This window comes from Lagopus muta, chromosome 5 (assembly GCF_023343835.1).
Source record: "Lagopus muta isolate bLagMut1 chromosome 5, bLagMut1 primary, whole genome shotgun sequence".
Classification (NCBI taxonomy): Eukaryota; Metazoa; Chordata; class Aves; order Galliformes; family Phasianidae; genus Lagopus; species Lagopus muta.
In genome coordinates, this window is record NC_064437.1 from 43001071 (window position 1) to 43021516 (window position 20446).

General features: G+C 38.1%; 1 long non-coding RNA gene across 1 annotated transcript in view; it reads right to left on the reverse strand.

The window, feature by feature from the left end:
- The window catches only part of LOC125693674 (uncharacterized), an 85980-nt gene that overhangs the window by 40877 nt on the left and 24657 nt on the right, over positions 1-20446 (reverse strand). The gene's annotated exons all lie outside the window — the stretch shown is intronic.

A 20446-nucleotide genomic window follows, 5' to 3' on the forward strand; every position in this document is an offset into this window, starting at 1 on the left:
TTGAAATTTTTTCAACATTTGGCCACTCCACTACAGAACAAATCTTTTCTTAGCACTGCATTTTGAGCTTCCAATATAATCATGAAATAATTTCAAATAATGCTAGGAGAACGTGAAGGTGAACAGAAATGAAGAAATGAGATTTGCACTTGGAAAAGGAAACAGTCTTTCTGTAAACAGATTTGGAATTACTGCCTTGCAGCTGTATACTGTGGAGTACAAGCTAGATTTGCAGCAGGAAGATTTTGGAGCAGCAGACAGAAAGGCAAAAATGATTCAATTATTCCTGTTCATCTTTCAGAGGGCAAAGGCAGCACTCCTGTATTAGTCCACAATTTCTCTAATTTTTGTTGGATTTTTTGCATCACAGATTGAGAGAATTAAAGTGACTATGTTGCCATCCAGACAATTTTCCATGTTTCCCCAACTAAGAATAACATGAAGTCAAGAAGATGAGTTACTACACACTTGATTATGTTTCCTGCACAGAAAGTTCACACCAGTAATCATGCTTGAGTGGTGCATCAGTCTCACCTAACTCAGTTCTGATGGAAAGAAAAACTCACTCTTGTGAGGAGTGATCCTAAGCTTGCTGGATTCAATGGGTGAATCGAGGCCAGCATTTTAGTTAAGAGGGGGCTTATCCTTTTAAAGTGAGTCTTTCCATTTCCCCATTCACTGCACTGTGGTTGGCTCTTGGAGAGAGCCAAATCCTCCCAAATGCAGCTATGTGGGAAACGCACTCCAGCAGCATACTTATGCATGTCAGTTCATGACAGGGGGTCATGAAACTAGACTAATCTGTGGTAATGCTACTTCCCCAGTCACATGCTGTAACTAACAGGTTCTTAGTAGCTACTGCTCCAAGCTGCAAATGCATGCCCACTGTGGTATACTCTGTGTGAATGAAGATATAGCTAGAAACATTCCCTTCTGAACATCTGACCCCAGCATAGTCTGCTAAAACTGAAGATAACCCTGCACAAAAGAAGGGAAAGATTGGGTAGCATTATAGGTCATGACATAGGTTTCCTGCTAAAGGAGAAAAATACATTTTTTTTTTCTCTTGAAGACTTTTTCCTCAGAACCTGCAATTGCACAAACAGCAAAAGAAAGTAAATACAAACATTATTATGGACACTGGAGCATCTTCTTTTTTTTCTAGGAACCAGGTAATAAGTCTCTCCCAATTCCCCAAGGAGGTAAATTAGATATTGTCTGATATTTCTCCAGTGTGAATCCAGATCCCTTCTGGATATTAATACACTTCACAAAGTCATTACGAATAATTTAGCATAAAAGCAGCCTTTTTCCTCTCAAGACAAAGCAATGAGGCTGATGCATTTGTAGAGCAGTGTGAAAAACATACAGTAGCTGCCTTGGCTCCATTTGGGTGGAGCATAAATAAGGAATTTTGTCTTCACATCCTGTCAGCCTCTTAGTCTTAGCACAAATATTCAGGAAAAACAATGATAATATCATTTGGCTTTCTTTTTTTTTTTTTTTCTTTTTCTTCTTTTTTCTTTTTTTTCCTTTTTTTACTGCTAAGTCAATGCATAATTACTGGAAAACATTTCTGACTGAATTTTAGATGAGCATTGTGACAAAATATAATATTGGAAACAATCTTTATCAAACATTCATGTGTAGTGTGAGAGATAAAAACAGAAATCCATAATTCATACAGTAGAGTGTATTACCAAGTGTGAATAAGAGGCTGAATTTAAATGAGGAGGTCTGAACAATATTTTCTGCTAGGCATCTGCTTTAATCATTTACATTATTCACTAGATTTTCCAGAACAGTTAATCTTAAATATATATTTGTGTTTGTGAGAATGTGTATGTAAATACACACATATATGCACACATACACAAAGCATTACATGCATTCACGTCAGCACATATTCACACAGACACAGAAATCTGTTTGTATACAGAGACATAACAGCTTAGGGCCTGATCCTGAAATCATTTTACATGAAGAGAAAGGCTCCCACTGACAGTGATAGATTGGAGAGCAAGACCTTAATGCTTCGTTGTTTTTTTTTCCCTCTTACCCTGAGTTTGTGGTGCTATGAGTCAGATCAAGGGAAAGGTAAAGACAAGTCTTTGTTTATCCTAAAATAATGGAAATATTTACTTGGGTGACAACACACATTGCAGAAAAGCAAAAAAAAACAAAACCTCACAGTAGATCCACCTACACTGAGATGAAATTCTTAAGACTTTTCTGTCAACCATTATACCCAATTGATATTACCCAAATGGTGCTTTCAAGACAGACTCTTGTGCCAGAGTACAATGACAAGAGACCCTTGGGCAAGAAGCTGAAGGCTTAATCACAGCCTACACAAGCACCATCCAGATCCAAGACTTCCTTTTCCCTACTCATCTACCTACTTAACAGGGTTTCTTATACTTCATATGAGAAGTTCTAATTCTCGTCCTAGTGGTTGTCCCCTCCTGGCTTGACTGCATGCCACTTAGATGTCAACTCTTGCAAAGGTAGCAAAAGAGTCATCTAATGAATGATGGGTGCTGCATTAAGCTTGAAACATCTTCCTGATCCTTGATGAAGAAGTAGGCCTTCTTCTCATCAGCCTTTCAGATCTGAGAACAATTTTCTTTTCTCCCACATAATTAACCTTATATTTCACATAACCTTATGTGCTTGTGAATCATACTTAACACTTTGAAACAGGCATATATTTGCTAGTGGTTCATCTTTGACTTTTAGGAAGGCAAGTGAGGCTGACAATGAGCTGGAGAGCTGGCTATACCCCAGTCCTGTTTTGGAGAAACATCGGGACAGTCCTTCTATTCACAGTTGTGCTTACTGTGTAAAATCGAATCCCTGTATTGAGAATCCCCTTTCAGAGACCTGTTTAGGACCATGTAGTTGCTGACAAAGTTTTATCATAGCACAAAATGAAAGGCAGAAGTCATTCCTAATCCAGGTTCAAGATTTTATGTTCATTTATTGATTCTGACATTATATCCCATATAAGAAGCATCCTTTCTGCCAGTCTGTATAGCTATGCCATCTGCATAACTAATCCTTTTATTTCCCTGTCCCGGTTTGGTGGCTGGTAAAACAATGTCACAAAACAGTAACTGTCACTTTGTCTCAGAAGAAGGTTAGAGGAGTAGAAATCTCTGAGCCCTACTTCAGGACAAAAGTTACATCCTCTGACTGGATTCACAGATTGCCTGCTTACAGCAGCCTGCCTGCACTCCTTCCATTGCCATTTATTCATTATAACAACCCCTGGCATTGTTTTGTTTTGTTTTCCAAGTGGAATGCCAGGTGTCGCTTTTTTATCCCTTCACTTCTTAATCCCCTTTCTTTTTCATAAGAATGTGTTTCTCGATTCTGATGGATCACTTTGCTAGGTCTGCAACAGCTGGCATTGCTGTTCTGGAGGCCAGCTTACTCTAATGTGTAAATAGTTGTTGCTTCCTTGGAAAGGAACAGGGAAACACGTGATAGAAGGAAAATACCAAAACACTGCAAATATTTCTGCATAAAACTTTCATTGAGTTATATAGGGCACATTAAAAAACAAAACAAAACAACACAGTTTTTAATTACGTGCAGCAGAAGAGTTGATGAGGAATCATGAAATCCATGAGGAATGAAATCCATGTGCTCTGAAGACCAATGAAAACAAATTTCACCTCTTTTTATGATGATGAGCCCAAATGATTTAAATGATTTTATCCTATCATTCTAGTTCTCTTTCCTCTAAACTTTTTTTAGTGATAGCCTTTCCCGTGCTTAAGCAAAATGACGAATTAATTCAGTCTCCCCCTGTGGGGCAGAAGAAAAGCAAGACTCAACACATCCCATTCTACCAATATTCCATTCATAAGGCAGATTACATTAACTTGCATTTTCCTCCTGGATTGTTTAATAATATTATCCTGAGGAATGTACAGATCACAGAATTTGTGATGCTGAAACATTCTGATAAAAGAAGGAAAAATCAGATGCATTCAAAGATTGTGAAATGTGATTTGTAAAAAAGCACTGCTAAGAAGATGGGGAAGAAAGGCAGACACAAATTTGCTATAAGAGAAAAGGATGTTGATGAGATAGTAAGCTGAAGAATACAAGATGTAAGGGGTCCATAACATCGCTTGGTTGTGCTAACTCAAAAGAGGTCGCAAATAGCATCACTTAGTTTAACCTTTTGCTAACTCAAGGGAAATTTATTGCTTAGTCTAACCTTTTTGCTAGCCCAGGTATATTCTAAAAAGGGAGCCCTCTCCAGTCAGTAGAAGAGGGGCCCCTAAGAGAGCAACGGAAAAAGGGAAGATAAGCAGAATAGGAAATTGCTGAAGCATGCAGGGCAAGAGAAGAGCCCAGAACCGGGACATAGGTCGGAAGGACATGGCATCTGACTTCATCCCAGAATGACCACCAAATGGGAGGAAGCCCTGGAGCCTTCATCCAATGGAAGCTAATGCGCATGCCCTGGGGAGGGGGGACAGTATGTAAATGAATTCCCTGAAAAGTAATGAATAAGTCAATAAGTCTTGGGTAATACTACTGAATATGTATGGCTTAGCTAATAAATGTATTGAGACCCCACTCTCTGGTGTGCAAGCTAGGAGGAGTGATCCCCCTTGTACCCGGCGTGTGGCACAGCACTGAAATAAAGACGTACCTGCTCTTATAACCTTACTTGGGTTAGAGAGTTTGATTCCACAAATCAGTTAATTTCTCCTCTGTTAATATTCAGGGTATATCCTGTTGGAGCAGTTCTATAGCTCTTACAACTTCCAATACCCTGGCCTAAGCTGCATCTAGTCCTATAGGCCCCAATGCACTAAAGAGATACTAACCCTGCCGTGTTCTGACTGTGCCTTTAGACGCTATAGAAGGTAAACTGAAACCATGATACGAAAAGAAAACAGGTTATCCTGTCTTTCAACCCTAACATTTCTCGGGAAGAGAATATCTAAACACTAGCAGACTGTTGTTGCTGTTAGCCTCCTCCAACAGAAGGATGTGCACCAGCCCAAAGAAGAAGGATGTGCACCAGCCTAGCCTATCTCCATTTTACAATGTCTGTACTCCATCCTTCCTCCCAAGGAAGACCACACTCCACATCCAAGTGGCAGCTATTATTGAGCAATGTGTTTAGCCAATAGGGCAGTTAATCAAGCAGTCTAGTCCATTTAATGATGGGGAAGTGTGTCATCCCTTGCAGAAGGGTTGCCAGTGCTTCCTTGTGTCTGAGGCTGGCTGCTCTAAGTTCGAAGTTCTCAGTAACAGTCCTTTGCCACATCTTCTCTTAGTAATATTTTCCAATGACAAAACCCTGTCTACTTTCTCAGAACAACCTCAGTAGTAAATAAGCAGTAAAAGCGTGATGCCAGCAAATTTTCTGGGTCATTCTATTTTCAAAAAGGGAAAGATCAGAAATGGGATTTGGACTTGAACCAAATACTGGTTACACAAAAGCAGGTAGGTTAAGGGACTTCTGTGTTTCAGTCTAAACTGCATCATCATCTGTCATTCAGACTCATGGCACAGGGCAAAGTGGTTTTACTTGACGCAGCCTTTGTTATGGTAATTGATGCCTATATTGTCACATCTTTTCAGTAAATCACTTCCTTTCAGAAACTGCCAAGAAGGTCTGAGTTGACTGCAGCAGGGTCATGGAAGTCATGAGGCGGGAAGAGAATAGATTGTGACAATGGTACAGGTCACCCATATGTTCCTGAAAAAACATCTGTTGAGTGCCCTTTTTGAGAGGTGAAATCATGTAGAAAAATGAAGGATGAGAGCGGGCAGGAACTTTTATATGTCACAAAGCATGTACTAGGCAGGTGAGTAAAGCAGAGGTGAATGCTAGAAGAGCCTTGCTGAAAGTGCTTAAAGATTCAAACATCGAAAGGCTTCCCTTTGTTATGCGGATAGGATTTACTCCACTTAGATGCCCTAAACGTATGAAGTGTGAATTTGCAAGGGTACTGCAGCTCAGGGACCAATCACTGGCAGAGACCCCTAGACACTGTCACTGTGACCATTAGGATTAAATGATGACCCACAAACTAGAAGTGGTCAGGGGACCTCTTTCACTGACCTGCCCCTCTTGCCTTGGAGAACACAAGGCTTAAGGGCAACAAGAAATTGCCCATTTTACACTGCAAGTTTCAGCTAAGCGTCATGAAAGGAAAGATCGTAAGCAGTGCCTGGAAATAGTGACCTAAACACCAAAGGAGATAATACCTTTAAGTATGATTTTTACTCTTAACAGTACTACCTTAAAAGGAAGCAATTTCAACATCCTGAGCAGGGCTATACATACGTTTATTAAAGAACAGATTTTGTCTAGGTATTCCACTACAACTTTAAAAAGAACAATGTTAAAAGGTAGTTTTCCAATAAAGATTCCACTCACACAAATAATGGCTTTCTGCAGCCTAATAAACCTACCCCTCCTACATAATTATGTAGGAAGTGTAATATTGTGTTGACCTAGTCCAACATTCTCCTCCCCATCATACATTCAAACACACACATATACCATTTGTAATTAGCAGGGAAATTCTCTGTGTTAGTTTTCTTTGCACTTTATAGAATAGCAGAGAGATTAATTAAGAGGTCTATATTTCTATTTCAAGGTTCAAGTACTTTCATTGAGCACACTGTGCTTTCAGAATCCATAGTGTCAGCAGAATTCCTTACTTCAAAACACAGGCATTTCTCTTCCTTAATTATATATATACTATATATATATACATTATATATATATATATATATATATACACACACTACAATTACTAAATAAATATGAGTAGTTACAAAACCCAGCCCATGCTTGTTACGAATCTTAGACCAGAGCCACTGGGCTGTGGAAATGTGTAAGGGAAGCTGGACAAACATTATAAGACAAGGCGATGCTGACTGAAGAGGCTGTTAGGTCACCCTAGGAAACCTGAACTTGGTAAAACCAGCTATATTTTCATTGACAGTAGTGGAAAATCCTCACACCAGCTTATAAACTTGCCCTTCCTGTATGTGGTACAGACTTCAGGCACAGTGATTTAGATGCATGCTATGTCAGACACAGCAGCTCTGGAGGTTGGTCCTCTTTGCATGCTGTACTTGTAGACATACATTGGACAAGGTGTTGAAAACTCTTCCAGCAACCTAAAAGCTGCCACATTTTTCTTTATTTTACTAGCCAATTTCAAGGCTCACCCATGCTTCTGAAATGTTTATCAGACTTCACTCTAGAGATTCATATCAACTATTTCATTAAACTGAGAAAGTGCTTAAGAGCATTATTACACATGCAGTTAAAATTTTCTCAGCATACACACACGGCAAAACCAAAAAGTTTAAAAAATACTCCTACCTAACTAAAGCATACTGTTGGTTTTAAATACAGAAATACAGCCTTTTATTAGCAATCCAAATGCATACGCTACATAATAGCAAACACTATTTTACCTCTAATTATTTTAATCTATGACACCTTTTTCTACTTTGTCTATTGACTGAGATACCTGCAGTGAGATGACTGGATAACCTAATCTTAAAAATATTTACTTTTTTGCCTAATTTCTGTATAGGAGTAGTGTTACTAGGTATGGGGGTGAGACTGAAGCATACTTGATATAAACTGTTTAGTCCTGTTCAACAAAAGTTTTCGAGTTCTGCTATGTGTACACCTTTTCTTAAAATTCAAATGCTGAACAGTAGTCTTGGTATATATGAATGTACAAAAAGCAGAAAACAGCAGAATTCTACTATCTTCCAGTTGTGCCATAACTTTAGTGCTGTGAACTGGGGGGGTGATCTGGCGGAAAGAGAGCAGTGTTGTGATGGGACTGATCTGAGTGCATGGGCCTGACCTCATCTTGTTTAGCTCCTAGATGGTTGATTATTTTCAATAACTCCCATACAGCCATCTGGAACACCCACTTCTAACAATCAGATGATAAAGAGCAAAATTGTCCAGTGGACTCCTTTAACCAGTAATTTCTACTTAAGGTCAGAGTTAAAATGGAGAAAGTAAGAAAATAATTCTCAAGCAAGGCAGGGCCCAGTAATTACTCTTTGAAGCTGCAGCAGTTCTTTCTTGATCACTTTCTTGTTTGACTCCATCAACACTCAGAGTTCTCCAGAGGACCAAAACAATTACTATTGAAACAAGAGTAGTGCCAGAGACGATGGATCATACTGGGACGTGTTTGCAAGGGCACTGTTTCCATCTATCAAGGTTAGCTACGGGCTTACGTTGTATGACCTTGCATGGTGTTTAATACATAGATATTGCAAATAATAAGCGAAGCAGAATATAATTACTCAAATACTAAGATCTAAGCATTTACTTGCTTGTGTATCACTTAGAAGCTCTTGACATAAAAGCGATATTTGTATGCAACAGTCAAAAAAGACTGGGAAGAATGTAACCAATATGCAACATAAAAATCTCTGGGATCAGACTCTGAGATGAGTTCAGCACCTGCACACCTTGGGCTTCCCGGTCATAACTGGCAGTACTGGGCAGTTGAGAAAAAGAATGTTCTTGATGCGTATTAGCAACTATGTTTAAATGTGTTTTAAGGAAAGTTAGAATAAGATAAAATATTCACCAGCTGATCCACACTAGATAGTATTAGTGAACTGCAATACACCAGTTAATATATGATGACACCACAGCTTTAGGAAGAGCCAAGATGGTAAAAGGAACAACAGTTCAACTCCCTTTCACAAAAATGCATTGGACATAATTTTCCAGTTATTTGGAAAGCAGCTGAAAAGTCACAAGCATTTTTTTTAAGCTCCATAAACCAGAAAACTGAAAGACAGGTAGTAAATAAGAACAGATTTAAAAATCATGGGAATGAGGCATTGCAAAAAAAAAAGCTTTACTACCGCAACAGAAATTGCCACAGTGCTTACAGGTTCCTCTACTGCTGAGCCACTACAGTGCATTTGCCACAGTTAGTCTTGGGCAGACCTGAGCATTCAAGGAGACACATTCAGACAGGGCATCCAACTCAAGGGATCAGCAAAATATATTAACCAAGGTAGGAATAACAACGTGCAATGTTTTTTTGGAAGGATGAATGGATTTTTGTGAAATTAGACATTTGTTTTGAGACTCCCTGCTTAAATATTTTCCAATCTGAAATACTTCTCAATCCAAAATAATTCTTGAAACAAAAATTGTTGAATATCCTTATTTGATGTGTGTTGGAAAAGCTCAATTGCTTTGTCAAGAAGTATGCTTCTGGTGCTCAATGTGCTTGAGAAAGATTCTAAGGAGATAATTTTGGGCTAAGATGTGCTTTTTTCCTTTTTCTAACTTCTAGCTGTCTTCTCAAAAATCAGAGAGCCACTTAGCAATGGATGTCTTTGTGAGGAAGTACTTGGAAAGCATTATTATGAAAGCATCTTTTTGTTAGCAATAGCTATTAGTAATAACAATAATCCAAGTGTTTATGAAGATTGATTTTAAATAATACTTGGCGCCTACACCAAAAAGCTGTCTCAGCTTTTGCACAGATGTGCAAACCAGACATTGTAGGTGTGTAGGACAAGATACAAGTTTTCTAGAATATCTCATCAACAACACATGTTTCATGTTCTTTTTTAGAATGGTTGAAAGAAAAAAAAAGATATTTTTAAAAAACATATTGACAGCATCAGTACTTAGAAGGTTAACCTGCTGCTATTGTGACCTCAGGGTAAGAAAGATTTTCATCACCGGCTCAGAAAGTACTGAACAAAGCCCATTCTCTATCTGATGATTGCTTAGAAATCTAGGTGGGGATGAGTGCAGTATCTTATTCCATTTCTCAGTGGATAAATATGGATTCACAGCATGCAAATGTTTCTCAGGCTGTCAAAAATCACTGAATTAGCTGTGATCAAGGGCTGATTAGGAATCATGAAGGATAATTTTCTTTTTTTTTTTGTCATCCAAAAAACTCTGTACAGGGCAGAGCAGCTCAAGGATGATGCTAGCTATTTTCTACATTGAGCAAAGTTCAACAAAACATACTGAATGCCTGAACCTAAGGCCATCTTATTTGGCATCTTTCTCACAACTGCATTTGTGCATACTAAAACTTGAGTATCTTAAACAATAGCTGTGAACTGCTGGACCTCACATTTAACCAAAGTTTGCTTATGACTCATGTTTAGTACAGGAAACCTTTTTGTCTCCTTTATCACGCATCACCCAGACCCATCAGACATATGCTAGCTGTACATAATTACTTGACAGGGTAAAGAAACATGTACCACACACGATCTCCTGCAAGGATTTCACCTCTCCTCCCTTTGCCCTCCTTCTCTTGGTCCTCATGTACTCTCTGTTGTCCCAGGAACATGCCTGGATCATTCTGTGTTTCTAGAAGGATTAGTAAGAAGATTTAGTTTCATGATATTCATCCCGCACTGTTCCTTAGAATATCCCATATTAGGCTTATTTTCTAAGCATGCATTATGTACCTTATTAAGCATATTTTTTCAATTTTTTTCAATAGGGAGCTTGGAGAGGAGAGAGTAGGGGTCTTAAAATGCTTATGTTTATTCTTATTTTAAAATTTCAGTGTTTTGGGAGGTAAATGGAGCTTGTGGGCTTTTGTCCCGATAACATAGAGAGAGGAGAGCAACAGATCACTCCTCAGCAATCTTCTGGCCATGTCCTTGGAAGTGTGCCCAGTGGTTCTGCACACTACTCAATTAACATATTTCATGTTCTACGAGGTATAAAGTTGCACCTCCTGAGATGTGTGACCTTGTGCCCAGTAAGATGCAGCCAAACTTGTCACATTAGTGGGCTTTCAGAAAATGGTGCTAAATTCATTGCTTTTTTGCTGTAAACCTGATTCAAACTCAGGTCTCAAGCTGAGTAAGACTGATGTATTAACCTAAAGCACCCACTTGACTCTCTCTTAAGTATAATGATAGATTTATTTTAATCTGCTGCAGAAAATAAATTGCTGGGGAAAAAAAATAAAGATTTGTACTCTTTAAAGACTAATCACTTTCAGGCACTGTATGGCAAACAGTGAGATTCAGAATGAATCCTTTTGCTGCATTAGTCATGACAGCTTACAACCCAGACTATTAAACATTCATCAATAAAAATTTAACATCTCATCTTCCTTTGATATCCTCAACTGCTCCCTACATAAGACAACAAGAAGGCTTTCCACAGCTCAGTGTGATGGCAGGACATCAAAGCAGCCTTCCCAGCTAGCCTGCTTAGAACAGTTTCATGTATTTAGAAAGTAGAGATGTCACATGGGAGGGGAAAAGCAATGCAGGAGAATCTCTCTGGTTTGGATACATCTAATCCCTCCCAAGGGGTTGTCCATGGAGTGGCTGAGCAGCAAATTGCTATGCACATTTCTCCAGATAACGATCTGAGAGACCACACAGAGGCAGGAAAGTGGAGTTGGATACTTTCCTCTGTGAAACAGTGAGCACGGCATGGCAGAATTTTAACTGCTGGGAAAAAGGAAAGACTTTGTTTAAATAATTACCTGGCTTGCTTTTGTTCTTGATTGAACAAAATGTTGAAGCCACCATTTGCTGGAGAAGTGAAGACTGTAAACAAACAAACACACAAACCGATTTGCTTTCCTGAAGCCTTGAGAAGGTTGGTGCTTGATTTGAAAAGGCAAACAGGAAAATTAGGGTCTGAAATTAAACTTAGGAAGCTCAGAAACAAGTTCCCAAGAGGAGATTTGTGGCAGTTTCTACATCTTCAAACATCTTCAACAAGTGTTGTTCCCTGGTCATTTTTTTATTTCACCAGTTTCTCCTTTAGCCTAAAACCAAAGCATGAATTTGAGGGAGAAAAAAATATCTGAAACCTTGACAGGTTCAGGTTAGGCTAAAGGTCCAGCTCAGTAATGTGATATTTCCCTACTTCAAATTTAGGTAACATAGGTTTCATCTGTTCTCAGGCCCAATCCAGAACATCAGCAGGGTGAATTTACCTATTTGTGATGTACCATTATCCCAGATAATTGGCTGGAAATAAAGAATGTTTTTAAAATTATTATTCCTTATTTCATTTATTTGCAATGTTTGTTATACAGCTTTAGATTCAGTGGGGAAAAAGATATAATTTATAGAGCAGCTGCTAAAAAATGTACTGTTCTAAGGCAATGAACCACACTCAGGAAGTGCAAACAGCCTTCTCCAGACCCTTTCTATGCGTAAATTCTTTCTACACTCTCTCACATAAATGATGCTGTCTTCATTCTCTTCGTTTCCCTGGAAGTCAAGAGCTGTCCAACCTAGCTTAAAAAGTGCACTCTTTGGCCAAGGTGAGGCTGAGGCATCTCATCTCTCATCTTGAAATTAGGACTGTTCATCTTGCAACAAAATTGATTATTGCTAGACCGTACATTTGCAGTTCTACCAGACCACCTGGCTACATCTTTTCCCAACAATTACCAGCACTCAGTCATACTTACTCTCCCAAATCCGACAAATTCCATTTTCATACTTCTGAGTCACAGGTGGATTTTGGGTCAGATGCTAAGCTGAAAATGACCTAAATGTTGAGCAAATTAGTGAAGTTTTGTCTTATCTGCCTTTTTTTCCTGGCTCCTAGATTGGGAGACTGGTCATTTTTAGAGCCTGCTTCCCACCTGTGGTGGCCTGGGATTTCAGAAGCAGCATTCCATCTCAAAGTCTGCCTGTCCCAGGAGGAATGTCGTGCAAGAAATGGGGAAAAAAAAAAATCCTACCATGTGTATCTTTTCAAATAGTTGTGTTTTTTTTGTTTTTTTTTTTCTCCTGTTGTAGCTCCACTAGGGTGAGAGAAGTAATTTTAGAAAGCCAGTAGAAGAAAGAAAATCACATTCTCTTGGTGATAGAAATTCTGTTTTTCAAGACTACTGGATTCTTTTAATTTTATTTTATCAGGGGAATCATAACTTCCCAAACCTATCATTCAGTATATTTTGGTGGCATGGTAAAATATCTGCTGACTAAACAAACTGAACTTATGTCAGCAAAAGTTCTGGAAAGATGATGAAGTATTGCCCATAATTATGAGTTAATTGACATGACATTTCTTGGTTTTCAGTGAGCTGTTTGGGAGCCAGAGCACTGCTAACGAATTGAATCATAGAATCACAGAATGGCTTGGGTTGGAAGGGACCTCAAGAATTGAGTTTCAATCTCTGTGCTGAAGGCAGGAAGCTCAGAAAGAACACCCTCCTCACCAGCCTAATTCCTTCTGCGTTGCTAGTAGAGATCACAAGTTTTTCAGATTGCACAAGCTGGGTTTCGCTGTGGTCTTTTACTTAGATTAAATTTCACTTACCTACACTCCTCTGTTCAACTGCAGTACTGAAATACTTACCTATTATTAACAAATAAGTCTTAAAAATACAATAGATAGAATATCTTTTCTTCCACCGTTTATACATAAAACCAGTTCCCTCTATTAAATTTTTTTCTTTAATAGAAGCAGTAATGGCCAAGCTCCTCTATTAAGCTGCAGGTATCTCAGTCCTGACACAAAGTCACAAGTCTCTTTTAGAACAGTTAGTTCTAAGACTAAACCCAATTTGGAAATAATTCTGTATTCAGCTGCTCAGGAGTCATCTGCAATTCACATAAGAACTTCCTATTGACTTCCAGACAACAGCAGTAAATTAAAATGGGGTGAGAGAATGAAACTGTTTACATGGGACAAGAGATTTCACTCATTTTCGAGAGTCAAGAAGGACCAGAGCAGAAAAATTACCATTTCCACTATGCCACTTTACCTTGCTTTAGAGAAGTAAAAATGTGTCAGTACTGGTGGTGTGGGTACAGTGCCGAGCCCTGCAACTGGCAGCATAACTGGTGGCAGACAAGCAGCTCTGAAATGAGCAGTGCCTAGCGTTTGTCATGCCACACTGTGATTTTTGTTTCAATGCCAGTTCAGTCTATATTAGGTATGCTTCTGGACCAGACAAATATCTGAATAAAGATTATTTAGAATGAAATTTACCTATCTTATGAAAATTTTGGGCATTTCCTAGTGTCAGTTTTGTTTTCATAAAAACGATATCACTAAGCTTACATTCATTCCTGAGGCCCATTTCAAGCTAAATTTAAAGATTTAAAGGACAGAATTCACCCAACTGCAGTTTTGCCAGGACAGCGAGACTGGTGAGACTAACACCTTCCATTTCACTGATGTTCTACGGGAATTTTAAAGGCAGCTTGCACATTGGCATCTGCCAAAACACAGCCATCCTTTCAGGCAGACTCTCTCTTACTCTTTCAGCCAGTTTCCAAATGTGTTACTGAGCCAATGGAGTGCAAATACTCATCAGGATTTTTTGTTTGAATATGCTAATGCTCACTGCTTACAGAGGTATGACATGGGGGTTCAAGTCACGTAGGTTTGATTATTGAAACTGCCTGAAAGCTGCACAAGAAATATTCATATCAATAATGACCTCTACTTCTCTGCTGCCAAAACTGGTGCAGCAGACATTCCTATTTTTAAGCAGGATGTATTCCTAATATAACAGTCATATGATATGCAGAGTAAGGCTTTGCTGCAGGGCAGTGCCACATCTGTTATCTCAAATACGTAAGCTGTGACTCTCATTTTAAAAGTAAAATTATCTTGATGTACTAGCTGTGCATGCAATTTCCCTTCTCTCAGAGTAAATTCCAGATGACTCTCTGTCCTAACTGCAAATAAATTTGAATAAATTCTCAGTACTTTGGTCAAAATTCACACCTGTGCAGGGAGACTGCACAGACCAATTTGCCATTCAAGTCCTGCACGGGTTCTGTGAATCTTGTCTCTACTTACTACCTTAAAGATATGAGAAGAGAAGGTGTTCAGCATATTGGAAAAGGAGACATCTTTTCATGGTGGGGGTTCATTGTTTTCATGTTTAAAATTGGGTTTAAATTAGAAAGTTTTAAATTTGGAATAATCTTTAAAGCTACTGAGTATAACATTTCTGTATCATAAGAATAGAAAAATAACTCATGGGAGTTACCTAAAAAAAAAAAAAAAAGCTGTGGAAGAATAAACACATGAATGGTACGAATACTGTTGATAGATTTTTTATTTTTGCATTGGTTCTGCGAAGAGCAGAGGGGAATAAAGTACAATATTAAATAAGATAAAATAAATCCCAGGTTTTGCAGACCATCAGACATTGGAATCTACCTACAATTGGTCCCAGTCTTTCATTGAAAACGTGCTGTGCATAGAACAAACCTGTAAATTAGATTACCTTGTCTGCTGCAAATCCAAATGGTGGAAATGCAGAGTTAAGTACCAAATTTTTCAATCCATTTGATTACCATCTATTTTCTTCCAAAAGCTGGCAATCCAGAGCACATTAGCTGCTGCCTGTTACCATCACAATTTCTATAGTGTTGATACCTGAATTGTAGGTATTGAATCAACATATCAACTCAACGCACATAAGTAAACACACAGAAGGTGTTCAGTCATGATAACCCTAACTACATCAAAGAAGCTACAACCTCCTCCTTCCCTCCTCAAGCTGCTTCTGAAATAGTATACAAACGAGAGAATTTAAAGTAACTTAAATGCCATCCTTCAGTCTACAGATAATGAAATAAAACGGGCAGGCCCGTTGCGGGATTTAAGAAGCATCACACTAAGTAAACCAGTATTTTCTAATTCACAGGGCCTGTTCCAGCCAGGAAGGAGCCCAAAGCACAGGCACTCAGCACAGGGCAGATAATACACATTAGTGCTGATGAAACGTAACCCTGGCGAAGGATGCTTCTCTAACGTAACAGTGAAGTGAAAACTAGTAATATAAGTCTGCATATGAGAAGAGGGTTTTGTTTAATTGTAGCAGCTGTGCCACAAGGTCTTGCTTGCAGAGAGAGGGAGTTTGAGGCCAGTCTGCCTGGGAGCAGTCAGTGGGCTGGTACAGGAACATGGAAACTGTCCTGCATTACTGCTAACCACCAGCAATAACAGTGCTGAGCCCTGAACCAGCCGCTCATTCCTCAAATATTTGGTTATTTCAACACATAAGCATAGAATGACTTGGACTGGCACAGAGCTCTCCCTCTGCAAATGCTAAGCCACAGACCTGCTAACAGGAGAAACTTGGAATTCAGAGATGGAAAGAGAACCCACACTTAGCACAAGATATCTGACTTGCATAGCTTACATCTGTTATTGAAATGAGCTGTGCATTTCAATTGTTTTGAAGAAATAATGGTAGAGCTCATGGTTAACCATTGCTCTTGACATTTTAGACATGATTAAGGGCTTGTAATTAAATCACAAAGCCTCCTGCTTTGAATGTTGTATATTATTTTGTAGGCAGGCTAGAAAAAGGGAAACTGACAGCACAGTAATAATTTTAATGAAGTGGCCAAAAAAAAAAAAAAAAAAAGCCAACCAAAAAACTGTACTATATCTAGGATGACCTGAGGGTCTAAAAAGATTTGCTGTTGATATATTAAGACAGTCAGTAGCCCATAGCTTAAATCCAGAACCTGGAACTTAAGTTAGTCACAATTCACTTTAAGAATCCATTTGAAATGGTTTATAGAGGGTTAACTTGGGTTGATAAATTCTTTAATGAATATTGCAAAGCCTCTGTAGCTTTTGTAGCTTTTATAGGTGGTTGCAGATGGTTGTCTCTACGTCAGCAATACACAATAAAGTTGTTTTTAAGACGCATTTGACCCTTCTGTAAACAACATATATTTATTAAAACATCCACTAATCATTTATTAGCTTCATATGTGCTATAAATGGAACTCTTGGTTTCTCTGTCGACTTGCTGTCATCTCTCAGTATGTTCAATTACACAATTAAGAAACGAATAAAACAACTGAAAGTCATGGACCTTATAAAAACAGTACCTAAAATAAATATTCTGTGGCATGAGTTATGCAGGTCAAGTTAAGCCGCATGGTTCAAGCTCTGTTGTGATTCCCTGTGCCCTTGTAACACTTATACATGGTTATTTGTCTCAGAAGAATTACAAGATACGCTATTTCTTAAAAAATAAAGTCACAATCCTTAGTAAAATATCACTATCGTATTTTGTTACAAAGTATCAACATAACTTATTTATTATGCATTAAAACACAGGCCCAGAAATGTAAAGGATTAGCATTACCTGTGTTTTGTGTAGGCAGAACTGAGACATGCAAAGGCAAAAGGTTTTCCTGAAGGACTTTACTTGCAGAGTGTTTACCACTACTAAAAATGCCTGGGTTGATCTTAAAAAGATGGAAAGTAGAAGTAAATCCAGTGTTCCAATTTTCCAACACTGTGAGACAGAGTTGCGCCTCTGCAACATGACTATCCTTTCACCACTTGGGATCTTTAGATGAAATCATAAGCCATTCTGGGCTGAAGATATTTGGGACATACTTAATCCCATCCATTATGTAGACTTCTCTCCCTTCTTCTGCCAGTCCCAAACATTTAAAATATTAACTTGACTGAGGTCTCAAAATGGTGATATTTTTCTTAGTTGTTTTTTAACTACTTAAAAAAAAACTATTGTTTATTATTGATAGGTAGTAACATTTTCCAAGACTTCCTCTGTAAGTGGCAGAGTTAGAGTGTTGCTTTGTAAACTTTCAAATGAAAAATTACTTCTGGAAAAACAGCAGCTGCCTTAAGACTTCTAGAAGCACAAATACTGCATTCCCCCCTATTTATGAACATATAATTTCTCTCCTCATTAAATCAGTCGTATTCTCTAGCAAAGGCGAGCATGAGTGAAATCTGATTCCAAGAAAATCCAGGGACCGCATATTTCAGACCATTGAGTCAAAATAAGTTAGTGTACTTTCTAGAGTTTCCTGTATGTCATCAGGCAAAGATCCATCCTAGTATTTTCATCACTACTATTTTCTGATTCTATGGAGACATGAGAAATATTGAAAAGAAAAAAAAAAGAGACAGAAAAGAAAATAAGCTGAACTATTTTTAATGCCAAAAGGCTTCATTGAATTTGATTGAAGCACTGGGCAAAGTTCCAGCGGTGAAGTGTGTGTTTTACACTATCCAGACTGCCTTACCCTTTTCTTCACAAAATGCTAATGAGTAACAGAGCAACTTGAAAATCTGAGCTCTGAGGCGTACACAAGTTTGGGTTAGTATCTTCCAGACTTAAAAAAAATTACAAATTGGGAGCTACAGTTCTGCTGATGTATGGAACTGCATTAATGGTTTTATATGTAATACTAATTCACTGTACCTCAGATTCTGAACCATGACATTATATTTGATTGCCCTCTCAAATAATTAAGACTTAACATCTACAATCCAGCAGAACACAAAAGAACAAAGGCAGACTTTCAGCTACTATGCAAGAAAATGCCTGTATACTTCATCTACACTATGTAAACGAGTGATTTTTTTTTTTCAAAGCTTCAAGAAGGAAATCAACACTGAGTGTATTCCTAGTACCCCTTACAAACCAAACAGTACTTTTACGCCTTGTCTGCTGAATAGAGCGTCTGAAACAATTGTTCAGGAATATTTTTTCATGGAGAGTCTATATTAAAAAACTGATAATGTTCTGATGTAACTATCTTAAAGTGACAGTGATTTCTACTTAGGAACAAAAAGGCCACATACTTGACCTCTTCCAGGATAGTTGATTCTTTAGTAACTGTATTGGTATGTTTCTTCATCTAAACATCGATACTGATGGATTCTCATCAGGTGATTAAATCCTATCTATTCACTGAATGAATATTTTCATTCTCCGTTGAATGAAACTGAAATGACTTGAGTCCATACTTCTGTTAAAATGAACGGTCCTTTCTTGACCTTCACTTGCACATCCCTGCTACTTTTCTTCTGTAAGCACCTGCATATTTATCATAGACCAGGGATTTAAAAAAAAAAAAAAAAAAAAAAAAAAGAAAAAAATGTGAAGACCTGCTGAATGGCTGGTATTGTTAGGTCTTTATAGTCATTTTAATACGACTTGATATTGCATTTCTCTAAAGTTGATACAGGCAGAGAGCATTCATAACACTTCATTTTAAGCTCCTTGCTTCATTGATAAATAAGTCCCTATAGATTCAAAATTAGGGAGAGAAGCTTCTCTAGAACCTAAGTCAATGTAGGTGCTTAATGAAGGTATTGTGAGTGACCAGAGCAATCTCTCTGTTCCTTCTGGCTCTACACAGATCTGATTTAAAGGAAAAAAAAAAACAATCAAGTGCAAGCTTGACTTTATCAGATTAATAGAAACAGCAAATGATGCATCTCAGACCTTAGCAGAATGAGTTGCATAGTCTTGGGTTTCATACTTGATTTGTTTGAAGGAATTGGATAGAAATGCAACAAGACTATAAAAGAAATACTAATAAATTGCAAGAATTAAGTCTAAGAAGGAGAAGCCTTGCTTTTCAATTCAACAAGCTATAGGAAGAGAAATGCAATTTCCAGAAATCCAAGAACAAATTACTTTGGGATAAAGTAATAAGTTTTATCAAGAAAGATTCTTCTCTAGACTTTGACTAGTGGCTCTGTATTGAAAGAAGACCTCTTGCTAGCAGCGCTGTTTTAGCACTTCTTGTCTTCTTGAGCATAGTTCTAGGTCAGCATGAATCCTGAGGTTATAGTTTAGAAAGCCAACCAACACAACAGGTATGCTCTGTATATTTTCTTTTTACTATTTTTGTAATGCGTTCTTTATCGGCTGAGAGATGAACATAGTTTTTGTCTTTTTTTATATAGCATGAAAATATCTTGTTTCTAAGATGACCGGGAAGAAATACCTCCTATTTAATTCCATGGCAAGTACAACATATACAAAGAACAAAAATAACACAATACACCCTGAGCTTCATAACACTATTTTTCAACCACAAGCTGTTCTTTTTTTTTTTTTTTTTGCCAGCAGTGAACAGAAGCCTGCATGCTGTGCTTGTAAAAATCTGCACCAGTGGAGGTGATCCACTGTCACTGCTGCCATTACTGAAATGCACCACCCACCCCTCACCATGCTCACAACCACTGTTTGATCTCCATAAATGTTCAGCAAGCATCAATTAATATCAGTGGGTGCCATTTCTTCCCTGTATGGAGGAATTTAATGACATACCTATGCTTCACATACACAATTCCATGACAAACACCACTCTGACAGACTGCCCCCTGCTGTAATCTTTCACCCAGCAGTAAAATGTAATGGAATATTGGTGGGAAGATTCAGCTTCTACTGCTATCCCACAAACATCCACCTCTGACATCACGGGCCAACATAATAAAATAAGGCATTACTTTCAGAGGAGCTCTCAAGTACATATATCTGAATGGTCCTATAGTATCTACATGAGAAAGATGCATTCTTTAAACAAACTCAAAGAGATACTCAGTACATTGGGTCCTACATTTTTGGTTTAACATTCCTAAATATATTAATCTGTAAACTGCTGTACTTCCACTAATCAGTGTTCT